The sequence below is a fragment of the Phyllostomus hastatus genome, unplaced genomic scaffold, assembly GCF_019186645.2.
Source record: "Phyllostomus hastatus isolate PE091 unplaced genomic scaffold, TTU_PhHast_1.1 phas_scaffold_46, whole genome shotgun sequence".
Taxonomy (NCBI): Eukaryota; Metazoa; Chordata; class Mammalia; order Chiroptera; family Phyllostomidae; genus Phyllostomus; species Phyllostomus hastatus.
The window spans coordinates 12,748,133-12,757,546 of NW_025334032.1; the positions used below are offsets into that span (position 1 = coordinate 12,748,133).

The window sequence follows — 9,414 nt, forward strand, 5'->3', positions numbered from 1 at the left end:
GGAAGCACATTTCCCTATATTATTCCAAACAAAGATGCATGTGTTTGTCCAAACAGGGCAAGATTTTTCTTAATTTTTGTTCTCATGTGATGCTTTTCAAATGATTTCTCATATTTGTGATTTAAGAAAAACTAACTTGACACTGATATTGACCTCTAAACCTGCTCTTTTGCTCCTTCCCTCTCAGTTCACATCAACTCCATCCCTAAAAATACCTTGGAATCATTCTTGGCTTCACAGGTCATCTCACACCTTGTATCCTATCCAAAACGAAATTTCTGTTGGCTTCACCTTTATTTTTATTTTTTATTTTTTTTACTTCATTTCTTTTATTAACCCATGTGTAATTACTTGTCTTCTGGTTTGTTGAAGCAATAAGTCAAACAACATTTGCTACAGTAGTGTCTGTCAAAGTGGCTGGCCATAAAAACTCCAGCACCACATTCATCTGAAGGGCACTCCAGACTGAAGGTGACTGATTTTGCCATTTTCATCCACTTTGTAGTATTTCAGGACTGCCAGCTTAACCTTCTTTCTCTTATGCTTATTCTTCTTGGGAGTGATGTAAGACTTCCTTTTCTTAACACCATCACGAAGTCTCAACACTAGATAAAGAGTGGACTCCTTTTGAATGTTGTAGTCAAAGTACACCCATCTTCCAGTTGCTTGCCAGGAAAGATCAGTCTTAGCTGATCATGAGGAATTCCTTCCATATCCTGGATCTTGGCCTTTGTATGTTCTTTGAATCCAAGGGTTCGACCTTGAGAGTGATGGTCTTCCCCATAAGGGTTTTCACGAAAATCTGCATCTTGGCAGAGATTCCACCGCAGATGGTGGATCAAAAAGGGAGAGCACCTTTAAAATATATCCAAATGTGATCACATCTCTTTACCTTCATTGCTGCAATACTTGGGCACCATAATTCTGATTGGGATTATTGTAGCAGCCCCCCACCAGCATGTTTCCATGTCTACCATTGTCTCCTCACAACCTGCTCTCCATGCAGCAGTAGAGGGATGACAATAAAACATATCATGGGACTCCTGTATTTGAAACTATCCAATGATCTCCCATTTCATTCAGAGTAAACTCCAAATTCTCTTTCATAACCTACAAGACCTGGCCCAGTACAGCCTCCTGTTGCTTCTCTACTGCATCTCTTTAATTTTTCCCCTACTCATGCCAGTGCACTTGATCAGCCAACTTGTAATTCCTAAAATGCACAAGAATGCCTCTCATGTTTCCATTGCCTGGAATCATATTTCCACCCAAAATCTGAATGACTAATTCTTTTACCTCTTTCAAGTATTAGCTTAAACTATACTTTTTCAGTGAGTCCTCCATCTCTCCTCTTTAATAATACAGTCCCACCTCTACCACATGTTCTGGTTACCCTTACTCTCTTTTCTCTAGTAACACTTAATTCTTAATATAATTTAAAATAAATGATATAAAAATGACATACTACACAGTAAAAATATTTCAAACACATGATGAATTTAGTTATTATATTTATAGTCTGCATTCCCCAACCACCCTACACTAGACTGTGAGTTCCACAAAGATAGGGATTATCTTTTTTGCTTGCCAATGGAGCTAAGTTGAAAATTCTTGAATTTGTGAAACCTTTAGGCAAACCTCTCAAACTCAGTTTTTCACCAAAGCAGCAGTTTCAGCAGAGTAGGAATCAAATAGATTGTTCATATACTTTCCTTCCATAGTGCTTTTTCCATAGTGTTTTCTGAACAATAAGAAACTCTAAACAGCCAAACACATAAATGGAAACCCAAACACTCACTGAACTACTCAAATGTTTGATCTGTTTCAAACAAAAGTGACACAAAATACAATTTTTTTAGAAAGTTTAGGATCCTAAGCAAAACTCTTCACCTTCCAATATGTAAGTTTTGTACTTTTCCAAATACTCAGAATCTTTATTTTTCACTCTAGCTATGTAGAAACCAACACATTGTAGTTAATAGATCTGCCTATCCTCCAAGAACCTCCAAGTGACTCTTAACTTCTGACAAGTCACTCCACCCCTCCTCCCCTAACTCTGAACCAATTGTCTTTGTGCTCAGGGCAATTGCAAATCGGTAAGGTATTTTGGAGGAAAGGACTGTTTTTAAGAGTAGCTATTTTGAGGTGTAAATGACTAAAGTGTTAACCCTTCCTAGGATTGTTTCATTTTAAAAAGAGACTTTATAAACCAACTGAATGCCTAATGCACATGAGACAAACTTGTGATACTCCTTTCCTGTTCTTGGCTTTATCTGGTAAGCAGAAAAAACAAGATTCTCTAACATTTCTATAAGATTGAGAACATCTGAAAAACATGGCCAAATTTTCAGATACTTGTCTAGATTATCTGATATTAATGGCACAAAATTTTAAAATCTTTTTCTTCTTTATTTTTAAAATATCTTTCTTATTTGACAGTTACTAAATTATGTGCAAGCTGGTGAGCCATGTATTATATCACAGAGATAAAATAAGTAGGAGCTAACCTTTCCAGAACCAATTATAGCCAAGTGATATGAAAAATGGCATTCATGGGCTTTCTGATTTTTTTGTAATATTGTGGATTCCAAGTCATTCTTAATTTGTAAAATGCATTTTTGTGAATTTCCTCTTCTCCAAAAATTATAACATAAGTTATCCAAATTTACTGCCACAGTCAGCATGTATTTTGGCAAAGAAAGATACTGGCATGAAACTAAAATTGTGGTTCAAAAAAATATAAAAACCCCTTCAAGTGATCTATCATATTTTATTTGAGCTTTTCTTCTCCCATCACAAGATATTCTGGCTTAGAATGTAATAACCTAACAAGAGCAGATGAGCTGTTATATCATCACACACACACACTAATGGAAGATAGAACAGAATATATTTAATTTATGATGAATTTTCAAATTAATTTCTTTTTTAGTGGCACTGGATTTTGCAATGTCAATATACTTACTGGTAAATGGTTGACACAGATGTACAAGAGTGATCCCATAGAAATTTCAGAGCAGCTTAAAAAAAGTTAGCCATGCACCCCTTTTTTAAGCCAACCATTTTTTTTTCCTAAGCGAAAGCACATGTTTTAATCTGTTTGCATATGAAATGGAACTATAGGTAGGAAATTGGAAGTGAAGGGAGCTGGAAGTAGAGTGAAGTTGTGGAAATATTGAAAGACAGTGGATAATCCAAAACGTAACTGAATTTGGAATGAAAATTCACTCATACGTTTTAATATACATGTGTCTGAGATTCTTGTGATTCACAAAATTTAAACAGAATTAGGAAAACACATTTTAAGGACATGTCTTAAGTCTCTGGGAAAATGCCTCCCTTTCCCCACTTTCTTTATATTCATATTCTTTTCACTTTCCTGTCTATGTTAGGAAGAGTTAGCTCATCTGTTCAGATTGACCTGGTGCGCTATCTGCCAAGTGAACCACCTCTCCCTTAAAGATATCATCCCAGAGACCCTCCCTTTCCAAGTGAGTAGAAAGGGTAGGGAGAAACTCATGTTTCTGGACATACATGGTTAACAGTTTGACTGGATTGTGCCAACAGTTCTGCTTGATTTGGCATGCAGTATATTTAAGGACCATTGATATGCAAGTCAAAATATATGTCAAACCATAGAGTGGACCCGTGCATGAGGATTTTCAACATTTCCAAGCCATTTTGGAACTGCTTTATACAGAACAAATCTTGAAGTTCAATTTAATTTTGCTGCCATGTCTGAAGATTCTGTGTAAATAGAGTCCCAGTCTAAGGTAATATGGAAGCTAGAGAAACTATGTAAAGAATGTGGTATAATTCTACTGAATAATATACATAAAAGTTTGTTTATAAGTAGGAACACTCAATATTACAAAGACAAATTCTCTACTAATTAATATTTGAAGTAAGCATGACTTTAATCATATTTCTAATTTTTTCAGAAAGTAAGAAATTTATTCCAAAGATTATTTGGAAAGATATTTGGTAAATAATTAAAAAAAATCTAAGGAACAAAGAGAATAGCAGAATTCTAAATAATTAAAATGGAATGGTGATGATGCAGAGAAAAAGTGATGAGAAAAAAAATGGTCTAGACTAGAAACAACCCCATATGTGGATACAGCATATGATAAAGATGGTATTACAAGTGAACATGAGGAAATACATTTATTATTCACAATGTTGGCAGAACTCACTAGTCATTTGGAAAAAATTAATGAATAAATCTGCATTTTTACTTCACTTGTTAACACTAAAATAAAACCCAGATGGAACAAATGCTTAAAGGTAAAATATTAAGATAATGAAAAAAAGTCTGAATATTTTCATAATTTGGCATGGTAGAAGTTTTCTGAACCCAATGCAAATGCATTAAAGTAAAAGATGACTCAGATAGAAAGTAGGCTGACAGCAGGGTATGGGGTGGTTGGAGGGTGGAGGGATTGAAAAACAAAGAGAGAAAAACCTCACAGACCTGGACAAATGTGTAGTGATTGTTAGGGGGAGAGGGTAGAGGAGGTAAAGAAGGATATAGGGAGATAACTGGTGATAGACAGAGAGTTGGAATGATGAATACACACTACAGTGTACAGATGATGTGTTGTAGAATTGTGTACCTGAAACTTGTATAATTTTGTTAACCAGTGACACTCCAATAAATGCAATAAAAAGGAAAAAAACAAAAGTAAACTTTAAAAATGGAGGGGAAGACTGAGAAAAATTACAACACATCTCACAACAACCAATTTTCTTAATATTCTGAAACCTTCTTAAGTGACTAGGGAAAAGATGCCTGATCTGTTTTAAAGTGGGCAAGGAATATAGAGTCATCTCACAGAGGACATAACAGAAGGGGCTATTAATCATTTGAAAACCTAATCAAATTCATAAATAATTAAATTCAAATAATAATAAGATACAATTTTTAACTATCAAATTGGCAGTGGTTAAAGATTAATAATTCCCAATATTGGCAAGAATATGAGAAAACAAGTTCTGTCATATGCTGCTTGTGGGAGTGTAACTGAATGCAGGTCCAGCTGCTTGCCACTTTGAAAGCCAATACTTGAAAGGCAGGTGCTGATGTAAAGGAAAGTGGTTTTATTCAGCTGCCAGCAACATGGAAGATAAGAGACTCTCATCTCACAGACCATCTTCCCATCTCAGGTGTCCTGACTAGCTTATACAGAGACACTGTGGGAAGAGGGAAACTAAGGAATTTCTGGTGACATGCAGTTTCTCAGCTCTGCTCTTGGGCGGTCTCATCATTATCTCTTGCATGCGTCATCATGTAGTTTCATCACTCTATCCACAGTTTTACTGCTGATGTCTGGAAACAGCACATGCAGACAGTGTTTCTGCTGGTTCTGATATGAGTTGCTGATGCCCAATTTCTTGTGGTTAGGTTTATTCCTTAGTTAAGCAGGAATTGCAACTGCTAATGTCTGTGAAATACTTATAAGGACACTTTTAATATATGAATCTTCTATGAGTTTTTTAGTACAGCTTATTTTATAATTACCACCTGATTAGTATATTATATTTACTTCAATCACTGTTATAATTCCCCACTGTCCATCTTTCCTCCCTACTTATGGAGCTATTGATGTCCTCTGAATCTTCTGGGGGAATGAAAAACTTTAGCTTGTTGTAAAGCAAAATCTAATGAGTTAAAAGCAGACATATTTTTTTACAGGCACCTGTTGAACAGACATAATATTTCTGGCATTGGAAAAACAAGCCATAAAGACTTTGAAACAATAGAGAAAAGCATTATAAAGAAAAGAATGGTTAAACCTAAATTAAAAAATCCAAATATGGGCCTGAGTCCCTGTGGTAGCCATGAAAATAGACATGCAAACCAATCTCCAGTTCCCTCAAAGAGAGGGGTGTGATGGTCCAATGTTTGTTGAAGCCAGGTAGCCTGTTGCCTTAATTATTGATGTTAGTTCCACCTGAGCTGAGGTGTCAATGTAAATAGAAGAGGAGTTGATGGTCATGCAAACTCTTCCTTGTTCTTCTAACATGTAGTCTAAGGCAATTTGATTATCTCAGACTTTTGCTAGAGAGTTCATAGATTTCTGAGTATTAGCAAGTGAGGTGGCATTTTTATTGGCTATGGCAATTAAAGTCTTGGAGAGATTCCTAAGTACATGCTGATGTGTAGCTACTACCCAACAGGGTCATAGAGTACATCTAAAGAAATAGTCATCATTATCCAGGATTTCTCTGAAGAGAGCTTAGCCATTTGGGTGAACATTGATTGCTTGCTCTGGAGTCTCATCTGCCCCAAAGAGTTTTACTCACTTGCTTATAAATCTCAGGAGGAACAGTTTTCCTCTGGGTCTCCCTAAACAGGTTAAAAGCATCAGGAGTTGGAGTTCATGTTGTAGCAGGGCTTGCAGGTGAAACTTCTACCTTTCAGGAAACAAGGTTACTTGGGTGGACAATTACAGAACAAGTCCCATCCAAGCAGAGAGATAGGACATATAGGGAATAAGAAGAAGCTGAGGAAGATGTGTGATAATTTAAGGTATCTGAGTTGGCATTCTAAAGGCTGGAGGGAGGCTTGTTTTTGCATTTGTCTCATCCCTATGGTCAAGACTGTTGTGGGTTTTGTTTGTTTGTTTGTTTGTTTTTCAGTTTGGTATCTGATACAGAGTTTGTGGCTCCCATGTTTATTAAAAGTTAATCAATTTGTTCCCCACTGTCAGTTGTATATGGGGCTCCTGTGGGGAAATAATGATGCATTGGGAGGTACCTAGAGAAGCTTTGGGCCTCCTCATTTATTATCTGAGTCACCATTCCATTTTAGCTTTTGTCTCCGTGTTTTATTTCTCTTTCCAATGCTTGTTGCTAGGCATTTGAGCTTTCTGCCTTGGTGACCTTCTTCTGCACCTGGTCTATTGTCCCTGCTCCAACCTTGTCTGTGCATAAGTAAAAAGTAAAACTTTTAAGAAAATTAACTGAACTAGAGTTTAATGACCATAACTGTGTATTATGGAGTTTACTGAAACACAATTTCTCCCCCAAAATTACCCTCACTTTTATCAAAAACTCAAATCAAGACCAATTCATCTACTGCATTAAGCGCAGTTTTAATTAGGTCTGATTATTTGCATAAACACCGCAGGAACAGCATATGATTGTATAGACTTTCTTTGCTGGAATCTTATAAGGAATTTCCAGATTGAACTTAAATAAGCCCCACAGGGTAGAGAAGCCAAGACACTCAATTGCCATCAGGCTTTGCCTGCAATATCTAAAACTTTGGGTGAGTTTCTCAAGTTTCTGAGGTCCCCAAAGTGTCTTGAGGTTCCTCCTTGCCATCTCCCAGGAAAGCAACTTTCACTCCTTACCTGGAAAGACTGTCATGAACCTTATGAATAAGCAAGGTACCAGGCCATTTCTCCAGGGGGCTTTTATCAGCTTCAAAGTCAATGTTCATTCCTTAAAGTTTTTTGGTGATATCCCGAGTCTAGGCATGTCTCTCTCAGATATGACATGCCAGTCAAAGTCTTGCCTGGTTAATAAAAAAAAAATGGAAACTGGCTTTATGTGTCCTATGAAGAAATCAGATTCACACTAGATTTATGGAAACAAATATATTGCCATGGAAAAGACTTACTCATTCAGAGTATCCAAATTCTAGAGAGATCAGAGAGGGAGAAAAATATAAATTCCTTAATATTGCTTATGAAGGTATAATTTAACAAATTATTTTAAGGGAAAAAAAGCAAGTTTCCTTATGTCTGAAAAGCAAAAAAATTAAAAATTAGCAATATTTTCAATAAAAAATTACAAAAACTGAAATCATCTTCAGTTCATTCTGTCCCATAATCAATTTTGTTCATCTTGATTGTTTGCCAATATTTTTCTAAATCCAGTTATTCCTTAGAGTTCTAGTAATCTTCATCCAGTTAAAAAATATGATCTGAAAAATTATTGTCAGAAATATGTAATTTAGAAAAAGAGACCTTTCCATTATCTTTCTGAAGATGTAACATATTTGTAAATGACATGGTTATAGACCTGATTATAATGCTATTGACAAAGGAATTTCTTTTCCTGTAATGACATTTTAAGATAACAATTTAAAATACAAATTAAAGTATATCAGGACTTTGTAGACTCTTCAAGATTTGTATATAATCTCTAGGACATCTATTTTAATAATAAAAATATGTGTATACAAATAGAACATAGTTATTATTTCTTTATTTGACAAAGCTTCCAATGTACTTTAAGCATATCAAATAGGCCTAATTGGTTCAAAGTTTCTTCATAAGAAGAAAGAGCAAATTCTTAGCCCTGGCTGGCATAGCTCAGTGGATTGAGCGCGGGCTGCGAACCAAAGCATCTCAGGTTCGATTCCCAGTCAGGGCACATGCCAGGGTTGCAGGCCACATCCCCAGTGGGGGCCATGAAAGAGGCAACCACACATTGATGTTTCTCTCTCTCTTTCTCCCTCCCTTCCCCTCTCTAAAAATAAATAAATAAAATCCTTAAAATAAAAAAGAAGAGCAAATTCCCATGGCATTCCAGGGACCCAATGGAATGACTCAAGTCAATTTTAAGTCAAGAAAAAGTCTCTTAAAATTTAAATCCTGGGAAGGTTGACCAAATGTTTATACATCATTATGAAACAACTATTTTTTTACCCAAAGTGACAATAAAAGTATTAAACATAAACACAGGTCAGCAAACCTTTAGTTCTTACAACAAAGAATATTTGTTTTTAAGCAATTAAGTACCTGATTAACACTATATGAACACAAATTTTTTTTAATAATCTTTGCTTTCTAGGCAGATACAGGAAAAAAACGTTTTCCCTTTTAACTGATTAAAAAAATGTTTGTATTAGCTTACTTTTGATATTTAGATTCATTTACCCAATTAAATTCATTATTCAGCTTAACTATATAATTTCCTCTTAAAATCTCTCCTCATAAAACTTCAATTTTCATAGACATTGTGTAATATATACAATCTTTCTGCAAGATTGTAGAAAGGACTTAAGAAAGTCCTTTCTACAATCTTAAGGACTTTCTGAAACATCCTTTTCAGTTTGCTTTTTTAATTCATTCAAAAATAACAAATTTTAGGACATATTATTTTCTTTACCAAGTATTTTTTTATTTTATACATTCTATTACCAAAGCATACAGTTCCTTTCTGACTTAATTATAACTCATAATTCTTAGAAACTTTGATTTTTAGTAACAATTAAAAGTAATCAGTATTCTTTAGATTTACATTTATATGAATATATTTCATAACTTTTAGAAACAGTTTCTTTCATTGGTAAACATATATTTTAAAGAGACATACTTCAAATAAAGTACAAAAATATATTCATTAACAGATCCAAATTCATTTTATTGCAATAAAAAGCCAAAGTAGGCACACTCAGTC

The 9,414-nt window shown here is 34.9% G+C and overlaps 1 pseudogene; it reads right to left on the minus strand.

Moving 5' to 3' along the window:
- Positions 1-347: 347 nt before the first annotated feature.
- On the minus strand, positions 348-808 carry LOC123807628 (annotated as a pseudogene).
- Between the last annotated feature and the right edge of the window lie 8,606 nt (positions 809-9,414).